Genomic DNA, 26,860 nt, shown 5'->3' with positions numbered 1-26,860 from the left:
GGACCTCCACAGGTGAGTACAGCCTTGTGGCCCAAGGCCCTCACATAAGGGTGACCCTCTGAGCTGGTCTCACACTGGCCCTCAAATGTGTCTCTGCGTGCCACGGAGTGGGAGAATTTCATACATATCATCCAGAAGCATGATTAGGAAAAGCCCCACACAGTTTTGGGTCCTGCAATGTGGGGAGAGCATCCCGCGTGGTCTGCTGGGCCCAATGTAACCCCAAGGACCTCAGGTTGTGGGGGACATGGGGACCAGAGAGAGATGGCGAGAGAGGCCAACCTGAGATGCTGGGACCACAAAGAGATGGCGGGAGGAGCCGACCCACGCTGCTGGGTCAGAGGCAGAGGCTGCAAGCCAGGGGCAGCCTTGAGAAGCTGGAAGCATGGAAGGTGGCCGTGTGGCTTCTCTCCTGGAGCCTCCAGGAAAGGGGGAGAGGTGGCTCCAGGGAGAGCACACGGGGCACCTGCACCCCAAGAGAAAGGAAGATGCTTTTAAAGCTCCAACTGGCTGAATTCAGAGGGAAATAGCATCACAGCCTACAAAAAGTGGGGTCTCTCTTAGTAAATTTCACATGTATTTACTGCACCGATGGAAACAAGACTCGTTGCCAATTATAATCTGCATTTGTGCTCCTAGCAGCATTGCCAAAGTGTGTTAAGGTGCATTATGTTACCCGGGCCCAGAAGCAGACGTCGGTGCAGGTGCCGCTGTCGCCATTTTAGAGATGGGACGGGCGCTGCGGCTCCGTGGGGGAGGCGGTTCTCAAGCTCACATGTGCTGCTGAGAAGGACGGTGATTTTCTCATTTTTTATGTCACCCCATCTCGGGGTTTGCAGGCAAACATCAGCAGACTCACCCTCTCTTATGAAAAGTAGGGATTGTTTCAAGGCCGAATTCAGTGCACTCTCCAGGTCTTAGAAGTGATGAAAATGTAAGTCCCTGAACTGCCTCACTTGGCGCTGAGTGACAATCCAGGAAAGCCCTCCCTGCAGGGTAACTTTGGGAGAAAGCGCGGGGAGACAGCAGCCCCTCCTCTCGCGGGCAGGCGGCTGGCTGAGCCCCCAGGCCCATGCCTGGACATCTTCTCCCTCCAAGCACAAAGACGCCCCTGGGCCCGCCCCAGCCCCTTCACCTGCCACCGATTAGGGGACCAGCATCCAGCCCGGGCCTTGTGCAGCGCTGCCCGCCACCCTCCTGCATTAGCACACTCCTAATTGATTAAGTGGATGACTGATTATTGGACCTGTGCGGTCTGCTTTCCAGACCCGTTGGCTGGGAACGGAAAGCCACGCTTGGCCCTCGGATGCAGCAGGCGCCCCCTGCCCCGGCTGCTCCAGGCTGCAGAGCCGAGGTGATTGGCGCCAGGCTGCCCACCCTGCCTGCCCCAGCAAGTGCATTGGTCGCGCCCTCGTGGTTTCTGCTCTTTGCATGTCAGGTCCCGGCAGGAGGCTGCAGTCAGACGCTGCTCAGCGTCCAGCAAGGGGCCACCCAGATCCCATCTTCCACAGACCCGCTCTGAGCCCCTCCTTCCCTCAGACCCGCCGGAGCCAACTCTGCCCCCGCACAGCTCCACCGCCCCAGGCTCCTTCCCGCTACTGTAAGAGATCACCACAGGTCGCGTGGGCCAGAGCCCGGCACTGCTTCTTGGGTGAGGCTCAAGGGGTCCTCACCCAGCACCATGGGCCCACCCTTATCTGGGAATCGGGCCTGGCCTGGAGTGATCATGAGGCCACATGACATGGGCGTGTCAGTCTCACCAATGTGTGTTTTCACAGGCACGACGGAGTCTGTTTTCTACAGGTGGGGCAGGGGTGTGCATATCCCTCTTAATACCAGCATGGGTAAGGCCAGGGGGTGGCAGAACGTAGAGAGAACCCGGGCACTGAGACACCAGTGCCGCCCCCCGCTGTCCATGAAGCCTGAGCTTCAGGCTGCACCGGCAGGACTTTTATTCATCACCCTGCACGCCGCCGTCCATCTCCTAGGCCAGCGTGATTCCTCTGAGTGCAGCTGGGTCTCCTCCCAGTAGATCTGGTGACTAGCAGCATGGGCGCTAGGAACAGCACCAGGCTCGAAGGCGGACACGTGGACGCCTGAGGGCAGACCCTGGGCCACTCTCTCCCGGGGGTCTCCGTTCCTGCCTCCAGAGAGCTGGGAATGCCCCTTCTGGGACACCTGTTGGCAAGAAACCAGTTCAGTGGTCTCACTTCCAGAAAGGAGTCTGTGTTTTGACAGAAGTTTTCTGGCAACAGAACTCAGCCAAGAGGATGTCTGTGGGCGGCCCTTCCAGGGGCATGGCCAGGCTCATGGGGGGCCCTTCCAGGGGCGTGGCCAGGCTCGTGGGGGGCCCTTCCAGGGGCGTGGGCAAATGGGTGTCCTTTCCAGGGATGTGGGCAAATTGGTGGCCCTTCCAGGTATGTGGGCAGGTGGGCCACCCTTGGGGGGCATGGGCAGATGAGTGGCCCTCCGGGGCCGTAGCTCAGGCAGGCAGGTGGCCTTTCCAGGGACGTGGCACTGGCAGGTGGAATCTGTTGTCTAGGCAGGTGGACCTGGGCACTCCCAGGCCTGCTCCTGTGTGGGGGCTGCCCTGGACAGGCCTCTCAGAGCCCATCTCACAATGAAAGCTTGAACTTCCTGAAAGAGGCAGCTCTTCTCAGGACAGGCCACGACTCCTGCAGGCTGGGCTGTGGGGCTCCCAGATAACCCACGGCCTGCTGAGCGGCCGCCAGGAAACGGGGGCAGGGCGTCTGCCTAGCCTCGCTCCCTCCCCGCCGGGGGGTCTTCATTAGCCCCCCGTGGAGCACAACCAGCCAGCAGGCCTGACCCCTGACTCCCGCTCATTCTTCCACAGATTAATTCCCCAAATTGACAAATTAAGGGGCGCGGTGTGCCCAGGGTCACAGTCACACTGGGTTCTGGTCAGCATCAACCTGGCTTTAAACAGGGTTTGGACTGAGGGGAGGAGGAGCCCAAACAGACCCACGCTCGAAGGGGAGGCAGAGGCAGGGTGTTCTCAGAACTCAAGGGACAAACCACAGCAGGCCAGGCCGCACTGCAGTGACGCCAAAAGCACCCTGCCCGGCATGGCTGTGGGTCCCTGGACGTGCAAGAGGCCTCCCGGGAGAAACCTGACAGGTACAAACCTTGGGCTTAGGATTAGGGTGCTATTGCCCGGGATAAGGCTTTGTATTTGTATAATATTTTGCAAAAATCTATCATTTGATCCCCACAACCTGTAACATAGTGAGGATGGCAGAAACTACCATCTCCACTTGTTTTTTTTTTAGAGAGTCTCACTCTATCAAGCAGGCTGGAGTGCAGTGGCACAATCTCAGCTTGCTGCAACCTCCGCTTCCAGGGTTCAAGTGATTCTCCTGCCTCAGCCTCCCGGGTAGCTGGGACTACAGGCACACGCCACCATGCCCAGCTAAATTTTGTATTTTTAGTAAAGACAGGGTTTCACCATGTTAGCCAGGATGGTCTCGATCTCCTGACCTCATGATCTGCCCACCTCACCATCTCCACTTTCAAATGGGGAGGTGAAGTGACTTGTTCAAGGGCACAGCCAGTTCCAGGGGGATAAAGTTTCCTCCTGACCTCACCCCTGAGCTCATTCCTTTACCCCACTCTGCATATCAGAAGATGCTGCAGTCCCCAAGGCTTGCCACATACCAGGGTGTTGGTGACAGAAAGAAAGATGTACAGATTTGGCAAGAATAGCCAATCCATTAAGCACTTCTTACTGAGTGCCTTCTGTGTGCAAAGGACTGCATCCACCAGCGTCTGAGGGATCTGGAAGCCCCAGATGTGGCCTCATCCCTGGGGCTCAGCAAGACGAGGAACACAGACAGCCCCTGGGGAATGCCAGGAGGGACCCCCATTTGGAACCCCACAGCAGGAGCTCAAGAATGCCCTCTGGGGCAGGATGGCTGGAGGCCCCTGCAGTGAAGCCCACGGCACTGGCTGGTAATGATCCCACTGGCCCATCTTGGCCTGTGGCTCCGGTCCCCTCCCTGCTCTGCCAGAGGGTCCAACACCCGCAACCATCTGTCACCCTCCAGGTGAGGCAGGAGAGCACCGGCCCTGCGTCCTATTTGTCCCATTTGTCCAGTGCAGCAGTCACCAACCCTGACCTGGGCCACGTGCTGGGCCCCTCCTGGCAGCCCGTTCTGCTCCCGAAGGCCCCAGCTTAGTCTGGGATGCGGCCCTGGACACTGGGCTTTACGCAGCTCTGAAGTGATCCCAGATTCCTGCCCAGGTCAAGCTCAGCACTCAGCAACCACAGGCACCCAACAACGGGCAGCAGCTCCAGAGCGCGGAGAACTCATGGAGCAGACATCAGGTGCTCCAGGTACATCAGCAATTCAAGATCATCCCCACGGCAGCCCTCCTTCCTCGGAAGGATTTTTTCCCACTCTCCTCAGATGAAGACACGGAGGCCTGAGAGCTGGGGGCCTCCTGGGGCCGCACAGCCGGTCAGAGGCCAACACCGGGCGGAGCCAGGCCACACTCTCCCTGCAGGATTCACAGTCTCCCCAAAGTAACCACAACAAGGGACTCTCCTGTCACCAAATTTCCTTTCAGTCACTTCTGCTTGTACTAATTCTGGCCCAACCATTCATTATATTTTTACAATTCTTATCTTGGTGTGTATTTTTTGACCCTAAAAATCCTAACTCCATTCCATCAATATTTTGTACATACAGAGTTCTAGCACAGTAAGTCATAAAATGTGCCTCTCCTGGCAACACAAAAATGTCTTCATGTTGCTTTTAAGCCCACCGATTGATGCTGCTGCCTGGATATCCACTTGCGAGGCGTTCCTGAGCCTCGGAACGTGAGCTCCCAAACGCTCAGGCACCAGCTGTCTTAAGCCTAAATCTGCTCTCCGCCAAAAGGGTGGCATTAGATGGCGTCTCATTTTACATCTTTTCATTTTTATAACCACATTCCTAGGGTTTGAAGCTACTGTAGGTGGGTGAAGAAAGGAGTGGGGAAGAGCCAGTGTTGAGGAAGATCTGATTTACAGAGAAAGGAGCCTGCAGTCACCTCAGCAGAGCCTGTGGGTATGAGGCAGAAAAGCAAGGGACAGAGCTGTGGGGCGACTCTGACTCCTGAAGCATGTGCACACATGTAACACACAGACACACATATGTACACACACGTACACACACACGTACACACACGTACACACACAGACACACGTACACACAGACACACATGTACACACATATACACACACAAACACACACAGACACACACGTACACACGTACACACACGTACATACGTACACACACGTACACACGTGTACACACACAGACACACATACACACAGAGACACACACGTACACATATACACAGACACACGTACACACATGTACACACACAGATACACACACACAGAGACATGTACACACAGAGACACACACACAGACACACACACACACATAGACACATGCATATATACCAGTGCTGTGGGGGCGGCTCTGACTCCTGAAGCATGTGCATGCACACACACACACAGACACACACGTACACACACACATAGACACACATGTACACAGACACAGACACACATGCATACCAGTGCTGTGGGGGCAGCTCTGACTCCTGAAGTGCGTATACACACACACAGACACATACACACACGTACAGACACACACACGTACACACACACGCACTGACACACACATACAGACACACATACCAGCACTGTGGGGGTGTCTCTGACTCCTGAAGCGTGTGCATGCACACACACACGTACAGACACACACACGCACAGACACACACGTACATACACACATATACACATGCACCGACACACACACAGACACATGTACCAGTGCTATGGGGGTGGCCTCTGACTCCTGAAGCGTGCATGCACACACGTACACATGTGCAGGCATATGCACGTGGACATATGTGTGTACACACACAGCACACACACATGCATGCTAAAGTACCTGTTTCCCTGAGATAGGGCCACACTCAGCACAGAGCTCACCAAGGGTCCCCTCCCAGAGCTGTGCTCCCCCCACCACGCGACCCCAGATCGGCCAGGCGTGCAGGGTACTCACAGCTCACGTATGCTCATGGTGCCCTTGGCTTCATGGCTGGCTGTGCCAATCACGTGTGCTTCATCTCCGTGGCTTCTCTGACCATCATCCCACACTGTGGTGGGCGGAGCGGTGCCCCAATGCTGGTCCATCCTAGACTCCAGCATTGGGGAATGTGTCATGCTACATGGAAAACAGAATTCAGGCTCCAGATGAAATGAAGGCCGTGCCTGAGCTGGGGAGATTGTGCCGGGCCTGAGGTGCCACTGGGTCCTTGAAAGTGGGAGAGCAAATAGGCAGGAGTCGGGGGGACGTGCGTGAGAAGGGCTGAGCCCCATGGCCGGCTCTGCAGGTGGAGGACGCAGCCTCACACCACGGAACGCAGCCGCCTCAGGAGGCTGGAAGAGGCCTGGGGCTGGGGGAGGATTCTGCCTGGAGACTCCAGAAGGAACCAGCCCTGGGACAGCTTGATTTTTAGCCCAGTGGGATGCCTCTCAGACTTCCAGCCACAGAGCTGTAGGATAATAAATTTGTGTTGCTTTAGGCCACCAAGTGTGTGACAGTTTATTACAGTGGCAACAGGAAATCAGTTCCCACTCCAAGGAGAAGTTCAGACTTTGATAAATCGTAAAGGAGGGTCTGTAAATGAGAGGTCAAAACCAACGAGCTTCCAGGAGTGACTTCCCAGGGTGCCCTTTTCCGGGACCATCGCCGCAGTGACCTAGTGTGAGGTCCAGCCAGAGCCAGCAGAAGGGACCCGGCAGAAGGGACCCGCATGGCCACCTGGTTAGGCTCGCAGCCAGTGCTCCCTACGCCCACTTCCAGCTACAGACTCCTGGGACTTCACAGGAAATCCGCTGGCCACCGCCTGCTCCTGCCTGGAAGCTGGAGTTGGGAGTCAGGACTGCTGTGTGCTCAGCCAGACCCGCTGCTTCACCCCATGAGAGTGTCCTCCTCCCAGTCCCAGCCACCCTGTGCCCGCCCCAGCCGTGGCCGCCGCCCTACCCGCAGGCCTGCCTCTCTCTGGGGACGGCTTGTGTTTCGGTGTGGGGTCATGCAGCCCATCCAATCCCTCACACAGATCACCTGCCTCTGCTCTCCCAGCGTGGCCGCCCAGCCCGTCTGTCCCTCACACAGATCACCCAGCCCAGCGCTCTCTCCCCACAGGGCAGCTCAGCCCGTCCATTCCTCACACAGACGAGCGCCCCCTCCGCATGGCCGCGCAGCCTGTTCATTCCTCCCACAGATCACCCAGCCCAGCGCTCTCTCCCCACAGGGCCCCGCAGCCCGTCCATTCCTCACACACATCACCCAGCCCAGCGCTCTCTCCCCACAGGGCCGCGCGGCCCGTCCATTCCTCCCACAGATCACCCAGCCCAGCGCTCTCTCCCCACAGGGCCCCGCAGCCCGTCCATTCCTCCCACAGATCACCCAGCCCAGCGCTCTCTCCCCACAGGGCCGCGCGGCCCGTCCATTCCTCACACACATCACCCAGCCCAGCGCTCTCTCCCCACAGGGCCCGTCCGTCCCTCACACAGATCACCCAGCCCAGCGCTCTCTCCCCACAGGGCCCGTCCGTCCCTCACACAGACGAGCGCCCCCTCCGCATGGCCGCGCAGCCCGTCTGGTCCCCCACAATCACCCCCCACGCACTCTCTCGTCACCTGCGCTTCGCAGCCCGTGAGGCCACCAGTGCGGTCATGCGGGCGGCTCAGGGCCATGGCGGCAGACGCCGGCTTCCCCTTAGAAACATCCCAACCACACAAACAGCCTGTTCCCTCACCTCCTCGCCTCCTAATCCTGGACAGGGAGACTCAGAAGTTCCAAGTGCAGCATTCCTGGGGCTCTAAAAATAAAGTTCACGGAGAGGCTGCGTGGGCCGGAGCACCAAGCCCAGGGCTGGGGAGGCCGCGGCTGGTCATGGGAGGTGCGGGGCGCACCGCGTGTGTGGAGCCAGGCCCCTCTCTGCGAAGCGGAGGATGACCCAGGTGGGCTCCGCACGGCCCAGCTCTGACCCTGTGGGTCTTCCACCCAGGCAGGGCCTGGGGACCGTGGGCATCCCAGCTACCGCTGCAGGCTGAACTGTTTTATCCATGAAACAACCAGCGGGCAGGAAGAGAGGGAGAAACGTGTTTCAAAAGAAAGTGACATCAGGTCAGGCGACAGCGCCGTGCACTGCCCCGGGAGCGCGGGGAATGTGGATGGGACGGGAGGGGGCTGGTGTTAAGCACATTATGTGAGTAGAGACAAGATTAGAGGAGGCTGAGTTAACGCAGATGGGAGAAAAGTTTGGGGAAATTTGACGTAATATTTATAGATATTTTATCTTAATTCTCAAGGTGCCTTAAAATTTTGATATTTCTATCCAATGCTTTGGGGTCACAATATGATGTTGTCTGTAAGAGAAATTCTGAAACCAAATGAGGGGGTGTCCAGGACGTGGATGCCAGCCTGCCAGCCTGATGTACTCCACAGATGACATCTAAAACCCCCAGGGCACGGCTTCTCTTCCCCGACAGTGGAAACGATGGCAGCCACGAGGGGGTTAAATTCACTCCTCTCCAATCCAGTGAGGGAAAACCGCATCATCCGGGTGCTCGCTGCTCCGCAGGGCTCCACACACAGCCGGGCAGAGCCAGGTGACCCCGGCACCTGGGGAGGGGCTGCTCCCGGAAGCGCCTGGCGCAGCATTCACCAGAGGTGCCTGCTTGGAGCGAGGCAGGTGCCACTCAACCTTCTGCCAAGGAGAACTGCGGCTCCTGCATCCACGGAGCGTGTGGGCAAAGGGGTAGGAGACCAGGCGGACCCGTGTGTGGGAAGTCCCTCCTCGGTGTTCAGCTAGCAGCCCAAGGCACCTGCCACTCCAGTGTGTCCTCCATCTCCCAGGCTGGTCTGCCCTTCGGACTTTCGAAGACTTCAGAGACCCCTGAGTCTGCCCTGATTGTCCCATCCGCTGGCCACCTGCAGAGAAGCCCTCTTTCACCGAGTTCCTCAGAGCCCACACTGGAGCTTGCTGGGGGTTTCAGGCTCCTGGGGAAGAACTGGAACCTGGGCACATGCCAACCCTGCTGGTCCCGGTCTCACAGGCAGGTCTGTGGTTTCATGCCTCCCTCAGTGTCAGTGACATCACCCCATCCTTCTAAACACGGCCGGCTCAGTCACTGATAAGCTGAGGGACAGAATAAGGGAACTTAGAAAAGACCCCCAAGCTGACAGTTGCTCTGGAAGCTCCCACTGTGCCCAGGTCGAGGCTGTTGTCCCCTTCCAGCTTCTCTCAGGACCAAAGCCCACCCCCAGGACAGATGCCTCAGCAGAGGTGCAAGAGAGCTCTTAGTCCCACAATCTAACAGTGAAAGATCCAGAAAGTTAAAATACATCTCTTCACCCACATGAAGCACTCAGGACTGTGGTTGTCACAATTCCTAGTGCTCCACAAATTTTAGTTACTACTTCTCAAAAAAAAAAAGAAAAAAAAAAAAAACGGTGGTGGGGGACGGGGAAGGGACTCTGCCTGGGCACTTTTCTCCCTCAGGTCTCCTGAGTATGCGGCTCCCAGGGATGGGGTGACCAGCGTTTCCCAAACACTCAGCCTGGGGACACTCTGGCAGGGAGCGCTGAGCAAAACGAGGGATCCACCATGCTCCCTTTGGGAAACATGCCGTGTTCACATGAAGAGTTTCGCAGGAAGCCAGGACATCGTTCAGATGGAGGCGCCAGTGCGGGCTCCTTGCTGAGGTGCCCCGAGGTCAATGGGTGGGGAAATGCTGATATCTTCAATGGGCAAGGGGGAGGAAGCACCCTGCAGCCTCCTGGACAACGCCCCAGGGGACAGAAAGGGCCACTGTGTTCCTGCCCAGCGTCCACTCTCGCCAGCAGCTCCATGCCGTCTGCTGGGAAATGCAGCTTGTGCAGGGCCTGGTCCAAGCATGAGGTCTCCATCCATTCCCTCACAGCAGCGCTGGGGCAGCTGCCCCCCAGGGAAGAGACTCCGCATGCGGGGCCAGCCCGGTCGTGGCTGCTGTGGAGGGTTCGGGAATGCCAGGCAGCTTTGTGGACACTGCTTGTTCAGAGCCGACGTCCTCTGGGTGCCGATGTGGACAGGCTTGGGCGCTGGCTGCTTTCGACACAGAGACCCAGGAGGGAGCACAGCCCCGGCTGTCTCTGACCCCAGCGTCTCCAGGGCCAGCCCCAGCTCTGTCCTTTGGAGAGGAGGGGGCCTGGTCTGGCTGGTGCCACGGCTGGTGCCACTTGGACTTCATGCCCTGGCCAGTCCCCATGGCCCACCCTTTGTTGTGACCTACGACGGCTTCTCTGACCCCTCTGCATGGCAGAGTGCTGCACTGGAACAGGAGTGGCTGCCAGGCCAGTTCTGTTGGTTTAGCTGGGGTTGTTACTGCCTGTTCAGGGTTGTCAGTGTCTGTTCAGGGTTGCCACTGCCTGTTCAGGCTTGTCACTGCCTGTTCAGGGTTGTCACTGTCTGTTCACGGTTGTCACTGCCTGTTCAGGGTTGTCACTGTTCAGGGTTGTCACTGTCTGTTCAGGGTTGTCACTGTTCAGGGTTGTCACTGCCTGTTCAGGGTTGTCACTGCCTGTTCAGGGTTGTCACTGTTCAGGGTTGCCACTGCCTGTTCAGGGTTGTTACTGCCTGTTCAGGGTTGTCACTGTTCGGGGTTGTCACTGCCTGTTCAGGGTTGTCACTGTTCGGGGTTGTCACTGCCTGTTCAGGGTTGTCACTGCCTGCTCAGGGTTGTCACTGTCTGTTCAGGGTTGTCACTTCCTGTTCAAGGTCGTCACTTCCTGTTCAGGGTTGTTACTGTCTGTTCAGGGTTGTTATTGCCTGTTCGGGGTTGTCACTGTCTGTTCGGGGTTGTCACTGTCTGTTCGGGGTTGTCACTGTCTGTTTGGGGTTGTCACTGTCTGTTTGGGGTTGTCACTGTTCGGGGTTGTTACTGTCCGTTCAGGGTTGTTACTGCCCGTTCAGGGTTGTTACTGTCCATTCAGGGTTGTCACTGTCTGTTTAGGGTTGTCACTGTTCAGGGTTGTCACTGCCTGTTCAGGGTTGTCACTGCCTGTTCAGGGTTGTCACTGTTCAGGGTTGTCACTGTCTGTTCAGGGTTGTCACTGCTCAGGGTTGTCACTGTCTATTCAGGGTTATCACTGTTCAGGGTTGTCACTGTCCGTTCAGTGTTGTCACTGCCTGTTCAGGGTTGTCACTGTCTGTTCGGGGTTGCTACTGCCTGTTCAGGGTGGCCACTGCCTGTTCAGGGTTGTCACTGCCTGTTCAGGGTTGTCACTGCCTGTTCAGGGTAGTCACTTCCTGTTCACGGTTGTCACTGCCTGTTCAGGTTTGTTACTGTCAGTTCAGGTTTGTTATTGTCTGTTCAGGGTTGTTGCTGTCTGTTTAGGGTTGTTGCTGTCTGTTCAAGGTTGTTACTGTCTGTTTAGGGTTGTCACTGTCTGTTTAGTGCTGCAAGACGCTGCACAGGGTACCTGCAGCTCTGGGTACCAGAAAGGGCCACATGGATGCTCAGTGTCAGGGTCCCTTGTGTCATGCAGGCCTTTCTCTTCACAAACAGTGTCACGTGTATTTAGCATGTACACGGGCTGCGTCAGCACTGCCCTCAACGCACTTTAGGAAGCCAGTTCCTGAGCGTAGCATCCTAGTTACAGCACCAGGGAGTTTATCAACCAACTGGCCCCTCACCTTACTGAAAAAGTTACATGGACACAGCGCTCAATCATCTTAGGTCACCCACTGAATTTCTAGGCAAGGACTTGTTTTCTTTCCAGGGAAGCCGTGCGGGCCCACATTTCAGTGCTTCCGAATCAGCTCCAGCCACCACTGGAATGACACGGCCGAGCAGCTGCCTGGTTATGCCCACCCGTCCCTGCCCCTGACTCCACCGTCGCTGGCTTGGGGGAAGCAGGGGGCCTATAAACGTGTATTTGCAGCACACTGAGTGAAGGTGATGGTTGATTAGCAAGTACTTTCATAAATCCAGAGGCGGCAACAGAAAAATGGCTGAAATGGCCTCACTGACTCACTGCCCCTTTATACCACAACATCTGTGGTGCCTCCCACGAGGCAGGCACTGCACAGGTGCACAGGGAAAGGGTTCTGTGTGGCCCGCGTCTGCACGCCACGCCTTCCATAAGGCGGTGCTTCTTACCCCAGTCCCCTCTGTCGTCTTCCAGGGCCAGTCTCATTTCAGCTTAACATCCCTAGACCAGCCTTCAACACCCTAAATAATTTACCCTAAAACCTCAGTCTGCCTGTCTCTGTCCTAAGGACACCAGCTGACTCATAACGTGAAGCAAGCCTTTCTTTCTCTCGCTGATGATGTAAAGCTGCTTAATGTTTTACTGGCTAGGTCTGCTCTCCCTTGAAATATTTATTCCCACGTGGTCCCAGAGCATTTCTTTCTTTGGAAAGCAGCCCCCACCTCTGCCACCCCAGAGGTGAGACATCAGCGCTCTCAGGAGGGGTTGACTCGGAGAAGAGAGGACAGAGGGGAGCTGTATTGTTGGGGACCAGGCTGGGGTCTCAGGGCCTGAGCCCCCTTCCCTGACTTGCACAGAGCCCTGGCCCGAGGCAGCCAGATGAGGTCATGGTAACCATGAATATTTAAGGAGATGGTTTTACTGTTCATACATGGATTGCTGCTGAAACGCAATCTCCCATCACCGTAGTAGATTCCGGGAAGCCCTGGAGAAATGGGTCTCTGTGGAACCAGGGCCGAGGGAGAGGAGGAAGGGGCAGGGCCCCGACCGGGACTCAGCTGTGAGGTGGGTCCCAGCAGGCTCAGGTGCCATTCAGGAGAGCATCATCTCAGGCAGATCAACATGGAACAGCAAACAGCTTCATTTTATCATGCCAGCCCCTCACGGTTTAGACCAGGAAAATCAATTTGTAAATGTTCTAGAAATAAATGAGAGAGAGACAGGGAGACAGAGAGAGACAGACAGAGACAGAAAGAGACAGAGACAGACAGAGAGACAGAGACAGAGAGACAGAGACAGACAGAGACAGAGAGACAGAGAGAGAGAGAGAGAGAAGCCAACACTAACCCTAGCTTCTTCTGCTGCTTCTGCTGTTTAGGAAGCTTGGCAGGAGAACTTCCACCTCCGCCTGCCCCTCGATCTTGGCCTCCCCTCTCTCTAGAACTTCCCAGTTTCTATTTCAACCAGAAGAGAAAATGCTGAGCCCTGACTGACCATGGGAGTGTCAGCTGCTTAGCTGCTCAGATGGGGCAGAGCTCTCAGACCTGCCGGCCTGTGGTGGCCTCCTTATTCCCCAGAGCTGTCCTGGGCCAGGGGCCGCCCAGCCCACCACACGAGCCAAGAACCCTTCCCCCCAGGGCCAGACCAAACCCCATGTGGGGTGAAGGCAGAGCCAAGCTGAAAACCAGGTAGAGGCTGTACGCAGACAGTCCCAGCCACCTGCAAGGGGCAGCGCCGTCCAAGATTCCCACGAGTATGAGACACCTTGGAACGTTATTCATGCAGATTAGTAAAATGTTTTATGCCCAGGGATTTGATGAGCCTTTGAAACATAACTAAATAGAGAGAAGCCATAGAAGCAGAGAGAGGTCCACTCGGCTCACGGGACGGCGCTGCTTCCCCAGGGCTGAGGACCCTTAGCAAGTGCTGGCACTGGGCCCCCACACAGCAGGAAGGTTCCCACAGTCCCGGAGGCCGACCTGAGACCAGGCATCCGGCAGGGCTGGGCTCCCTCTGAAGGCACGGGGAAGGGCCTGTCCCAGGCCTTCTCCTGGGCTTCAGCGGGCGTTTTCTCCTGCCTCTGTGCCACCATCCCTCTGGGCCAGCCTGTGTCCACGCCCCTTTCATAAGGACCACCCCATGGCCTCATTGTCACACACACCTGCAATGATCCTGTCTCCAAAGAAGTCATGCTCTGAGTCTAGGGTCAGGGCACCCACCTGCGGATGTAGGGGGCACAGCTTAGCCCATCACAGACCTGAGTCCACGGCTGGGCCCAGCCACCCAGCGGCAGCCCTCCAGCCTCCCTCAAGGAATCACTGTGTTGTGGTTTCTTAGTGGCTGGATTCATGAGTTACCATCTGAGGTTACAGAGTGCCCGCTGAGCAGCCTGACAGGGTGGGGGACACAGTGATCCCCAGAGCTGAGCACTGAGGGAGGACACCTGGGTCGAGGGGTCCTGGGGCAGCTGTGGGCCCAGCAGCATCCAGGCCTGGGGAAGAGTGGACCGACCCCTTAGGCAGGACCTGGCCAGGCAGGGATGCCAACACCCCCAAGTCCTGGGTGGGACACCAGACTCCAGAGCTTCACGGAGCCCCTCACCCACCTGCTCACCCCAGTGGCTGGCACCAAGGAGCCAACAGCATCCCACAGCTGGGGAGGAAAACTGGAACGCAGGTTCCCAGTGCCAGCAGAGCTCACTGTGAAAGAAGTGAGGCTGGGTCTAGATGTCAGGCAGGGGCAGCGGCTGTCCTCGGGGCCTGGGCTCCGTGGAAAAGGGCTCAGGGAGGGGCCCTGTCGTGCACTCAAGGGACATGTGTGCTGTCCTGGAGGTCCACAGAGCCACGCAGGCAGGGGAAGAGATTATGGGGCTGACCCCGAGGGTCCCCATTTGGCAGGAATGTGGCTCCTCCTGGTGCCCCCCTGAGGTCCAGAGCTCTCCCTGCAGTCGGGGTCTGCGCCCAGGCCCCCCCTGCCGCCCCCCACTGCCCTGCGGAAACAGCGTCCTGTCCTCTCAGGGCCAGAGGCCTCCCAAGGAGAACTTCTGGGGACTCTTCCCACTCCCTCGCTCTGCGGCTACAGAACCCGATTCCCGCTCGGCCCCTGGAGGGAGAGCGCAGCCCCCATGAGCCCTGAAGCAGCACCACGGGGCTGTGGTTGGAAGGGGCGGGAGGCCCTTCTCGGGAGTTCCCATAGGCGATGCCATCCTACTACACAAACGGCCCCTAACTACCTTTTTCTCAAATCAAATTTAAAACGAGAAGGCAGGAAAATGGACGGGGCCCTGCTCCCGCCGCGACTGGCCTCACTCGTGAGTCTCGGCAGCTGACCCTCGGTTCTCAAGGTCGAAAGGAACCCCCTGGACAGGACTCAGCAGGACGAGGGGGCAACTTTCCAGCCTCAAAGAAAACCGCTGCCCGGCGTGGGCCCGAGATCTGCCCCATCCGCTGGGCTCCTCCCCAGCGCAGCCCTGTCCCGGACTCAGGGGGCCTGGAAGGGCTGGGGCGCCTGGGGAGGACGGGAGGGGTGGGGGCGGCGCACAGCGGCCAGACTGAGACCCTGAGAACCGGGGGGACCCGCAGAGGGCAGGGAGGCCATGGCTTCCAGGTGGGGCTGCCCCCCCAGGTTCTGTGTGTAGACCCCGGCGGGGGTCGACCCTGGTGCGTCCCCAACATGTTTCTGGGGGGCGCTGGAGGCGGCTGTTGCTGCCCAGAATGTCCGGACACCGCTGCCCGAGGCCTCCTTTCACCCTGCGCCTCCCAAGGGTGTGGGGTGAAGAAGGGGAGTGAGCCAGGAAGGAGGGCGCGGGGGCAGGAAACATGGAGAAATGAGGGAAACGCGTCGGTTCCAATAAAACCATGTCTCCCTGTTCCCGGCCACGCAGCGGGGCAGCTGGCTCCGGGGTGGGGGCGCCCACTCAGCACAGCCGCCCGGCCCGGCCCGCTGTAAACAGCTATTACGGCTGATCAAAGGCGCTACAAGGGCTTAATCACAGGGCTCGCGGTGAAGGAAGCGAGACGGGGCTGTGCACCACGGGGCACAAACGTGGGTTCAGGTTTCCATGCACCCCTATTCCGCGTGCGGAGCCTCCGCCCCCGCCCTCGACAGCTGGAGTGGGGCCAGAGGGCCGGGACCCCAGAGTTCAGAGGGTCACTGTGGCCCACCCGACAGCCACGATTCACATGACAGGGCTCGGGTCTCACCTTTCCAGGGGCAGGAGCCTCGCCCGACGCTGCGTGGGGAGCACGTTGAAGATGAAAACATCTGAGCGCGCCCTGCAAGACGGGGAGAGGTAGGAAAAGCAAGGAGCGCGATTTCTCCCCTCAGGCGGCAGAGGGGCAGCTGGCCAGGGGGGATGGGGAGCCGGCCACGGGGGAGGGGGAGCCGGTCGGGGGGGAGGGGGAGCCGGTCGGGGGGGAGGGGGAGCCTGTCACGGGGGAGGGGAAGCTGGTCAGGAGGTGTCCAGGGGAAAGGGGCCCCTCCTCCCTGCCTGCCTCTTGGACAGAGCCCAGGCGCCCGGTTTCAGCCCTGAGCCTCACAGCTACCACCCTCTCTAGGCCACCGACGTGGTTGTCTTGAAGGTCTCCTTCAGCAACCACACCCCTGGGCCTCATGGCTCCCGTGCCTCCGCAGAGAGAGGCTGGAGGGGGAGGCAGCCCCAGGGAGTCCTGGGGACAGAAAATGAGAGCAACTTTTCAGGCGTGCCCTAGATCACACCACTCTCCCGGTGAGATCTGTGCTGTTGTTTGTCGTTGCTCCTAGAACAAAATCCAGAGCCGCAGCTGCCCTCAAGGTGCTGAGAGCCACCGGCATCCCCAGGCCCACTACCCATGCCCTCAGCTCCTGGACTCACTGAGGCAGCCCCTGGGGCTCAGGCCTCAGCCGGAGCTCTAGCCCTGGGCCTTTGCACGGCGGCTGCCGCCATCTGCTCCTCCCTGGTGCTGCAGGCTGGCTCCTTTCTTCGAGTTCTCTCTCTGGAAGCGGTCCCGCCTCACATGGGACCCCTGACCCTGAGCTGGCTGGGTGGGCCCAATATGACCCCAGCACCCAGGAAGCGGGCCCATGCCCAGAAGCTGCTGTTTGTTTCTTACTAGCACCTAATCAATAAGTTGGAATGTACTTCGCAAAGCCATGGCTTTCACTGTCGACTTGTTCGACACCACATCCCAGGTCTGTCCATGCTCGAAGAAGAGTGAGTGTCTGACCAGAGGCGACTGGGGCATCCAGGCCTGAGCCACACAGCCCTCTACATCACACACACGGCTGGACTTCTTTCTGGCATGTCCTGACACTGGCGGGCGATGTCTTTGCAGGTGTGTAAATGCAATCTTCCCACCCTTATTCAGCAGGGACAGGTTCCTGGGGCTCTGCCTTTTCACTGGATGCAGGGGAAAGAATTCTGGGTAGGCAGGAGGGTGCCGGGCTCTGCCAGGGCCATGCTGGCCACGGGCAGGGCAGCCCAGGCCTCTCTGGGCCTGTTTTCTGTCTCGTGTCTTCTCTCCCGAGTGTAATAGGATTGCACAGTGGGGTCCTTTCCAGTTCTAAAGTCATGGAGTCTCTTGTTTTGCCGCTGTACATGTGTGGGGAGGGAGATTCAGATTGTACATAGCGGAGGTCTGCAAACAAGAAGGCAGGGCGCCTTTGTCTAGGATCCGTTCAGGCTGCCACAGGCAAAATGACACATTTCCTGGTAAAGGTGACTGGCACAGCTAGGATCCTATGCCCTCCGGAACCCAGCAAGCTGGAGCTGGAGCTGGTGTTCAGTAGCTGATGGCGTGGGGCTTCCCTGGCCGGGTCCATGCAGGTTTGCTTAGGCCAGTACACTCTTGTGGGGTCCACACTGCCTGAGGCAGGCACGCCCGCACCCCATCCTTGTAGGTTTGTAATATTAACGCCTCCTTCAAGCAGCCCAGAAGCCGGCCAGGCCCTGCATGGGTTCTGGAGAGTCTTGTAGCCCCATACAGCACCTGACCCAGGACAGGGCCACCCAGCTGTACTCCCCAGCCCCATCCAGCAGCCAACCCCACCCCGCATCAGCTGCTCTCCTTGAAACCGAGCTGGCGGGGTGGGGCAAAGGTGATCCCAGCACCCAGCACAGTGCCAGGCATGGAACTGACACACGGTGCCCTCTGTTTAACGAGTGAACCGAGGCACCAGAGGCTTTCTTCCCCTGAACACCAATCTTCCAACCTAGATTAGCAGCCGAGTGAGAGGCGGCATCTGAACAATGCCCTGGGATCAGGCAGCGTGTGCTTCCCAGGTGTGTCTTGCTCATTCACTAAACAAATATTTGTGCTTGGCACCAGTTGATATGTTGGCATTGTGTTTCATCTGATTGTGTGTTATTTTAAAAACTCCTATTACTAAATCCATTAAGCAACCAAACTGCTAGAGTCACTAGATTAAAATGCATGACACACAACTACAGCAAAATGTCAGGAAATGCAAATCCAGGCAGGAGTCCTTAGACATATCAGCGATGAGAAACCTCTCTCTAGGAGATCTGTGTTTTCCTTCCAAAGACGATCCAAAAGATCATCTTTCCAGAAAAAGAGGATTTTACAGTCAATTTGCTAACATAATATAAATTTGTCTCCTTCCGGGGACTTATATACGTTAGTACATAATTGTTGTCTTTACCGATGGCTGTAAGAACCAATACCTCCAAAATAAACAGAATTAGTACAACAGTAAAGCCATTTAAAAGGGCATGCTCCACTTTATAGAATATAACTTATTAATCACAGTTTGAAAGAATAGAAATGCATTCAATTTTAAGATTGCAAGCTGAGCATATGCTGAAGTCTTTCCCCATCTGCACATCAAACTCTGAAATGATAGGAAGAAATAGTAAACATACGGAAAGGCATCCGGAAAAACAAGGAACAGGAATTCTCCGAGAATCAGTGGCTCTTGGGAAACCTGGACAGGTTCCATTAAACATGTAGCTGCTGTTCCAATATTCTCCCACTCCTGGACTGGCTCATGGGAGCACACAGCCCCTCCAGGAGTTCCACGCCAGGGAGGAATGCAGGCAGGTGCATCCTGGAGAGCACACAGGGGTTCCCCGGGTCCCAGTGGAAGGGGCCAGCTTTCCAACTGCTACCAATCCCCTTACCCAGGCTGGGAAGCGGGCAGAGGGGTCAGGACCAGGCAGAGCAGCAATTGGGCCAGGGAGAGGAGGCCACGCCAGAGATGTGCTGGGGAGGCATGAGCCAGCCCACAGAGCAAGGTTCAGAGGTCAGAGGCTAGTCATCTCCCACTCTCCCTGGTATAATCCCGAACTCAAGCCCCAAAAGATTACTTTTCTAGGCAGACTGTGTACAGGGAAAACTCCTGTGTACAGAGGAATAACTACCTCAAAGACAACCCCACAGTCAAATATCAGATGTCTGAAGCATCAACACCACGAAGATAAGATTACCAAAGAATTCACACTTGAGAAAACTGAGATAATAGCACCACCGAAACAGAACCTTTAAAGTATAAGCAGTAGCCACAGAGAGCCAAAAGGAACATGTAGTATCTGTGACTCAAGAATGGAAAGTTATGAACAAGAACCAATCAGAAATACAGGAAATTAAGGATATAATTGTTGAAACTTAAAAATTCAAATTATGCTTTGACTTTTAGAATGAATTTAACAGAACTGTGAGTAAACGAGCTTTAAAAACAAGCAGAGAGATTTTCCAGAATGTCAGAAATCTAGATGGTGTAAAAGTTGAAAGACATGAACAATTAACTGAACACATGTTTGCTCTGGCTCTTGGAGGAGAGCATGGAGAAGTTAGAAAGTCAGCCCACGCAGGGATGGCACAGCTGTAGGCACTTCCTCTGCACTTTGACAAGCATACATTTGCGAGGTGTTTACTGATGGTCTTCGTCCCCACCCCACTCATCTAAATCTCTAACATAAGAGGCCTCCGAAGTGATCACGCTTATGTCTCAGTACCAATGTTGCAGGCTCTGGAGAGGAGTGTGCCCAGCTGGGAGGGACACTGACGCCCACTAAACGTGGACAGCTGGGCCACTGCACTGGCACCAGGAGAGGCAGCGTGTTTATGGTTGATTGACAGGAAGTTAGGTGGGAGCACAGTTTTGCTATCCTCTTCAAACACACACAAAGAGGTGTGTGGGGCACAGGTCAGCAGTGGGTGGACGTGGTGGCTCGTCCTGGGTCAACTGGGTCAGCTGGGAGGGTGGTGAAAGAGGAAATTTGCATGGACTCTGCAGGCAGACGTGGGGCAGCGGTCGAGACCCTGCGGCAGGGCAGGGCAGAGGCACCCCATAGGTTCCCGTGGGCCTCACTTTCCCTCTCTCTCAGCATCCAGCTTCTCTTCCCAGTGGTGCCCCAAGCTCACCAACAGAGCTTTGGCTGTAAACTGTGGAGGCCACTGCCACACAGAGCACAGCATCCCTCAGGCCTCCCTTGAGCTCCTGCTCCACCTGAGAGCTGGGGACACCTTGGATTCTCATCCTGGCTGGAAACACCATGTCTGTCCCCAGCTTCCCTCCCAGATCTCTATGCCCAGCTCCACAACTCCTGTAGCAAAGGCCCCATCCAGTAACATGAATCGATTAGGGACTGCTCCCCACACTCCCATGGACCCCTGACTGAGACACCAACAAGCACTTGTTGATGGTCTAGCTTGAAAGGCACCATGCGAGGGTCTGGGAACTCAAAAAAGGGCCAGATGACGTTTCTGTCTTTAAGGAGTTTGTCCTTTATTATGTTCATGGCTCTGCCAGGATGGGTACGAAGGATTCCTTTTCCTGTTCCATGATTGTCCATGCTGTCCGGGCTGCTGCCGTCATATTCTGTAAAAGCTGCTCACACACCCATTGCTGGCAAGGACTTAGACAAGCTGGAGCTCTCATCACTCATGGGACTGTGGGTCACTGCCACTTTGGAGCTCCTTTCTTGTCTCCACTACAACCGAACCATTAGTAGATGCACACCCTGCGGTCCAGCAGCTCCACACCTAGAAACCGTGCTCACAGGAATGTTCCCGGGGGTGCTGCCCCTACAGCCAAAACCGGATGGAAGCCACACGGATGCCCATCAATAGTAGAGGGGTGCCTTCTGTATCCTCCACAGGGAGAATCCATACCTGCTAGTGGGAACATACAGAAATCATACCCATGGAACAGAATCCACACCTGCAGACGGAAACACGCACAAATCACACCCAGGAAACAGCAAGAATCCACACCTGCTGGTGGGAACACGCAGAAATCACACACAGAAAACAGCGAGAATCCAGATAATCCATACCTGCAGGTGGGAACACATGGAAATCACACACAGGAAACAGCAAGAATCCACGCCTACACCTGCAGGCAGGAACACACACAAATCGCACACAGGAAACAGCAAGAATCCACACCTGCAGGTGGGAACGTGGAAATTACAGGAAACGAGAATCCACGCCTACAACTGCAGACAGGAACACACGGAAATCACACACAGAAACAGTGAGAATCCACACCTACACCTGCAGGCAGGAACATGCAGAAATCACATACAGAAAACAAGAATCCACACCTACACCTGCAGGAGGAAACATGCGGAAATCACACCCAGGAAACAGTGAAAATCCACACCTGCAGGTGGGAACACGCACAAATCACACACAGGAAACAGCAAGAATCCACACCTGCAGGTGGGAACATGTGGAAATCACACCCAGGAAACAGCAAGAATCCACACCTGCAGGTGGGAACACACGCAAATCACACAGAGGAAACAGCGAGAATCCACACCTGCAGGCACTCAAACACACAAATCGCACACAGGAAACAGCGAGAATCCACACTTGCAGGCAGGAACATGTGCAAATCACACAGAGGAAACAGCGAGAATCCATGCCGACATCTGCAGGCAGGTACACGCAAAAATCACACACAGGGAACAGTGAGAATCCACACCTGCAGGTGGCAACAAGCGTAAATCACACATAGGAAACAGCGAGGAAGAGACCAGAGGCACATGGGTCATATTGTTCGATTCCATCTACAGAAAGTTCAAAATCAGAAAAAACTCATCTGCAACATCAGAAATTAGGCTGTTCCAGGTGGGAGACAGGGTCACATGGTGACACTCTGGGGAAGGGACCAGCTCCTGGTGGCATCAGGCTTCCTCGCCCAGGTGCTTGGCTGCATGCTTTGAGAGCTTCGCATTGTGCACTCAAGATTCGTGCTCTTTCCTCTTCAAACACAAAAGTGTATTTCCCTGAAGTTACCCCACTTTTTCTAATCTTTTTATTTCATGTCCTAAAAATGTGTTGGCTTGTCGTCATCCTCTAGTGCCCAGTCACAGCAAACAGGCACATCCCCGCAGTTCTCTTTGTGTTTTTCACGACAAAGGGCATTGTGCACTCAGGATCTTCACAGAGATCTTTTGATGGTGGTGGTGGTAAAAGGAAAACCTTAGACAAATTAATTGAACAGAGTTTAATTCAGCAAAGAACAATTCATGAACTGGGCAGCTCGGAACCTTCAGAGAGACTCCAGCATAGCCACGTGGCCAAAAAGGTTTATGGACATAAAAAGGAAAATGAGGCACAGAATGCAGGGGTGAGGTACCAAAACTGCCAGATTGGTTACAGCTCGGCATTTGCCATATTTGAACACAATTTGAACAGTGGGCCATCTTTGATTGGCCAAAACTTGGTGATTGGCACAAGAGTTACAGTCTGTTTACAGATCCAGTTAGGTTACACTTCACTATGTAGGGAGAAACTTTTCAAATAAGGGAAGAGGCAACTTTAGCCTAACTTAACAGTGGTGATAGTGATCATGATGATGTTAGTAGTGGTGATGGTGATGGTGATGATGGTGATGACGATGATGATAGTGGTGGTGATGGTAATGGTGGTGATGATGGTGGTGGTGTTGGTGTCAGTGATGATGGTGATGGTGATAGTGATGATAATGGTAATTGTGGTGGTTGATGACGGTGATGGTGATGGTGATAATGATGGTGACGATGCTGGTTATGGTGATGATGGTGACAGTGATATGGTGATGGTGATGATGATGATGGTGGTGATGGTGGTGACGGTGCTGATCGTAATGGTGATGGTGATGACAGGGATGAGAGTGATGGTGGTGGTGGCAGTGATGATGGTGGTGGTGATGTGGTGATGGTGATGATGATGGTGATAATGGTGATGGTGAGGTGGTGATGGTGATGGTGATAATGGTGATGGTGATTTGGTGATAGTGATAATGGTGATGGTGCTGATGGTAATGGTGAGGTGGTGATGGTGATGATGGTGATGGTGAGGTGGTGGCAGTGATGGTGGTGACGGTGGTGGTGATGTGATGATGGGGATGACGGTGGTGGTGGTGGTGGCAGTGATGATGGTGGTGGTGATGTGATGATGATGGTGATAATGGTGATGGTGAGGTGGTGATGGTGATGATGGTGATGGTGCTGGTGGTGGCAGTGATGATGGTGATGGTGGTGATGGTGATGGTGATGATGATGGTGGTGATGTGGTGATGGTGATGATGGTGAGGTGGTGGCAGTGATGATGGTGATGGTGGTGATGTGATGGTGATGATGGGGAAGATGGTGATGGTGGTGGTGGTGGCAGTAATGATGGTGATGATGGTGATGGTGGTAGTGGCAGTGATGACAGTGATGGTGGTGATGATGGTGGTGATTTGGTGATGGTGATGATGGTGATGGTGAGGTGGTGGCAGTGATGGTGAGATGGTGGTGGTGGTGATGTGGTGATGGTGATGATGGGGAAGATGGTGATGGTGATGGTGGCAGTGATGATGGTGATGGTGGTGATGTGGTGATGGTGGTGATAATGGTGATGGTGATGGTGGTGGTGATGTGGTGATGGTGATAATGGTGATGGTGAGGTAGTGATGGTGATGATGGTGATGGTGATGGTGGTGGCAGTGATGCTGGTGATGGTGGTGGCAGTGATGATGGTGATGGTGGTGATGATGGTGGTGATTTGGTGATGGTGATGATGTTGAGGTGGTGGCAGTGATGATGGTGATGGTGGTGGTGATGTGATGATGGTGATAATGGTGATGGTGATGATAGTGATGATGATGGTGATGGTGGTGGTGATGGTGATAATGGTGATGGTGAGGCAGTGATGGTGATGGTGGTGGTGGTGGCAGTGATGATGGTGATGGTGGTGATGATGGTGGTGATTTGGTAATGGTGATGATGGTGAGGTGGTGGCAGTGATGATGGTGATGGTGGTGATGTGGTGATGGTGATGATGGGGAAGATGGTGATGGTGGTGATGTGATGATGATGATGGTGGTGGTGATGTGATGGTGATGATGATGGTGATAATAGTGATGATGATGGTGGTGATGATTATGATATTTATCTCAGTGTATGTGACAAAAAGGAATTGAGAATACTAATGTGTTTGAATTATTAGATAAAAGTTATAATTAAAATTCAAAATATTGTTATTTTGTGCCATGCTCCCAGCTCTAGCTGGATTTCTGAATTACAATTTGGATAAGCAACGCAAGAAGAATTATGGCATTCTTTTGGAAAACCACAGCATGCCCTTTTCCTATTGCTGGTCACTTTTATTTGTAAACACTTAGCAACAACTGGAAAGGATTTTAGACAGTGAAGCACTTCCTGCGACCCCCTTTTCATAAGTACATGAGAATTCTTCCCTAGGGATGTCACTGTCAAACACAGACAAACACATACCCCTGGCAGCAGCCAAGGAACGCCTCCCTCATTTCCATTTTCCACTTGGTTATCCAGAGGGTTAGAAAGAAAGGCAAGGACAAGACCAGAGTGACAGCCCAGAAGCCACACTCCCGTCAGCACTTCCCAAGCCAAAGCAACAGGCTGCTTTGTGTGCCTGGGCCTATTTGCATGGGGAGGTGGGGCAGGGTTTTGTCTGCAGTAGATACTGGGGGAGCATAACCAGAGGCAGACAGCAAGGCCACAGCCACAGCAACGGCCCGCCAGAGCCACAGGAAGGGCTGCTGATTCTGGGACTGCGGAATTGGCCTGCCACCAGCTTCCTGTGGCCCTGGTAGTTTTCGTGATTCTTGGTGACCGTTGTCTCTGTCTGTGGCAGAGGTGAACCAACAGCTGGCACATGTGGCAAGAGGATGAGACTTAACCATATTCTCACTTCCAGAACATACTGCAGCTGGGAGTGGGAGTCATCTGCCTTCTTTTTTTTTAGACAGAGTCTCGCTGCCGCCAGGCTGGAGTGCAGTGGCGCAATCTTGACTCACTGCAACCTCCACCTCCCAGGTTCAAGCAATTCTCCTGCCTCAGCCTCCCGGGTAGCTGGGATTACAGACACGTGCCACCACACCCAGCTAATTTTTGTATTTTTGGTAGAGACTGGGTTTCACCATGTTGACCAAGATGGTCTCGATCTGCTGACTTCGTGATCCACCCATCTCGGCCTCCCAAAGTGCTGGGATTACAGGCATGAGCCACCGAGCCCAGCCTCATCTGTCTTCCTTAGGTCTTTGTCCTCATGTATTAACCAATAAGCATTAAATAACTAATGACGTTTTTCCCAATAACCCTTGTGTATCTAAGGATGTTTATGATGTGTCTGCAAATTTTCAGAAGTTTAGAAAATATTATTATTATTACTCGACTCCTGGCAAACAAGGGGAGAAGTGAGTCATCCCCTTCAGCGGAGGCACCAGCTGCTCCCCCGAGCGTCTCCCCCAGGAACCCTTTGCCAGTCCTCATCCTCCTCCTGTGCTCCACAGCACACTGTGCAGACACCACACACACAACTCTGTCCGTGTGCACACCCAGGCTTCGGTCCCTGCAGTATCACCCATGCTCAGAGGCCGCCCAGCGCTCAGTAAGTGCTGGCAGAATTGGGTACCATTTTCTAGAAAATGTTGCATTTCTAACACCTCTCTTTGTTCTTTCATTTGCATCAACAAGAAAATATTCTTAGGCCAGGGATGCCCGTCCCCTCACGCAGATGCTGATCACATGATGCTTCAATAAAATCTAAGGAATCTTGTTAAACATCCCATTGTCACTGGCAGGCAGGACTCAGACACTGAGATAAACGGTGCCCACTGTTCCCTTCACAGAACCAGCATCTTCACTCGCCGTCAGATGTCCTACCGCTCTGCTTACCGTTCCGGCTCAGGCAGCAATCCACAGAGGCCGGTTACCAATGAAACCTCACCCGCCCCAGAGCTCACCTCCTTTACTTTGGGAAATGGCGGCAGTTCCATCAGCTTCTGGAAAGACAAAGAGAACTCAGGTGAAGTACAGAGCCAGGAGCCCAGAGAACCCAACCACCAGCTCCCTTTCTTCAGGCATCTCGGCTTCCCTGGGACTGAGGCCAGCGTGAGCTGGAGATGTTCTCAAGGTCGTGTTAATCCTTCTCAGACGCAGCAGTGGAGAGGGCAACGTGGGCTCGGCCCAGCAACCAGCTCATCCAGCCCCTCCCGTGTCCTTCCTGCTTTCCTGAATCTGCCCTTCCTTTGAGGCTGGCACAGGCCAGGCTGGGCTCCAAACGGTGTCCTGGGTGAGCCATGGGGGCTCTCACGCTGCTGGGGGCCTCTGTGTGGCCGCTCTGCCTGATCACTCACAGTACACCCTGCCTGGTGGGAGAGAGCAGCCCTGCTGCCCCACCCCCATCTCTGACAAAGATGCAGGAATCCTTGCAGGCATGCAGACCCAGCACCGCTAGGAAAGACGACATCTCGCTGCGGGACTGCAGGGGCCTTGGGCTTGGGGAAGCCCACTGTGGTCTGGCTGGGAGGAAGACTGAGGGAGGCCTCAGCTGCTGTCTGGCCACACCCCTGGGGGCAGGTCACTCTTGAGCTACACCTGTGGCCACATGGTGAGCTCCTGTGGACTCCTGGGCAGATGCCGCCTCCCCCCCCCCACACACACCTGTGTCCACACAAGCGGCTCCACCCTCTGCGGCCAGCTCTTGATACCCCCTGGGGGTGACAGGGTCCCTAGGTGTAGCTCCACGTGGCAGAACAGCCGCAGGGAGCTGAGCACATGGGCCCAGGGGAGTTTGGTGCAGAGGCTGAGGTAGAGACCTTGTGGGGAGGAGGCCTTGCCAGCCAG

The 26,860-nt window shown here is 55.4% G+C and overlaps 1 long non-coding RNA gene across 1 annotated transcript; it reads right to left on the bottom strand.

Annotated features, from left to right (window-relative positions):
- Positions 1-19,351: 19,351 nt before the first annotated feature.
- LOC144340242 (uncharacterized) lies at positions 19,352-26,108 on the bottom strand. Its single transcript, XR_013416131.1, has 2 exons — positions 25,978-26,108; positions 19,352-20,891 (listed from the first exon to the last, which is right to left on the bottom strand). It is a non-coding gene; the product is annotated as an uncharacterized LOC144340242 (long non-coding RNA).
- Positions 26,109-26,860: the final 752 nt, after the last annotated feature.

This window comes from Macaca mulatta, chromosome 4 (assembly GCF_049350105.2).
Source record: "Macaca mulatta isolate MMU2019108-1 chromosome 4, T2T-MMU8v2.0, whole genome shotgun sequence".
NCBI classification, from domain to species: domain Eukaryota; kingdom Metazoa; phylum Chordata; class Mammalia; order Primates; family Cercopithecidae; genus Macaca; species Macaca mulatta.
The sequence above is the reverse complement of the archived record's forward strand: the minus strand, read 5'-3'. Positions and strand labels throughout refer to the sequence as shown.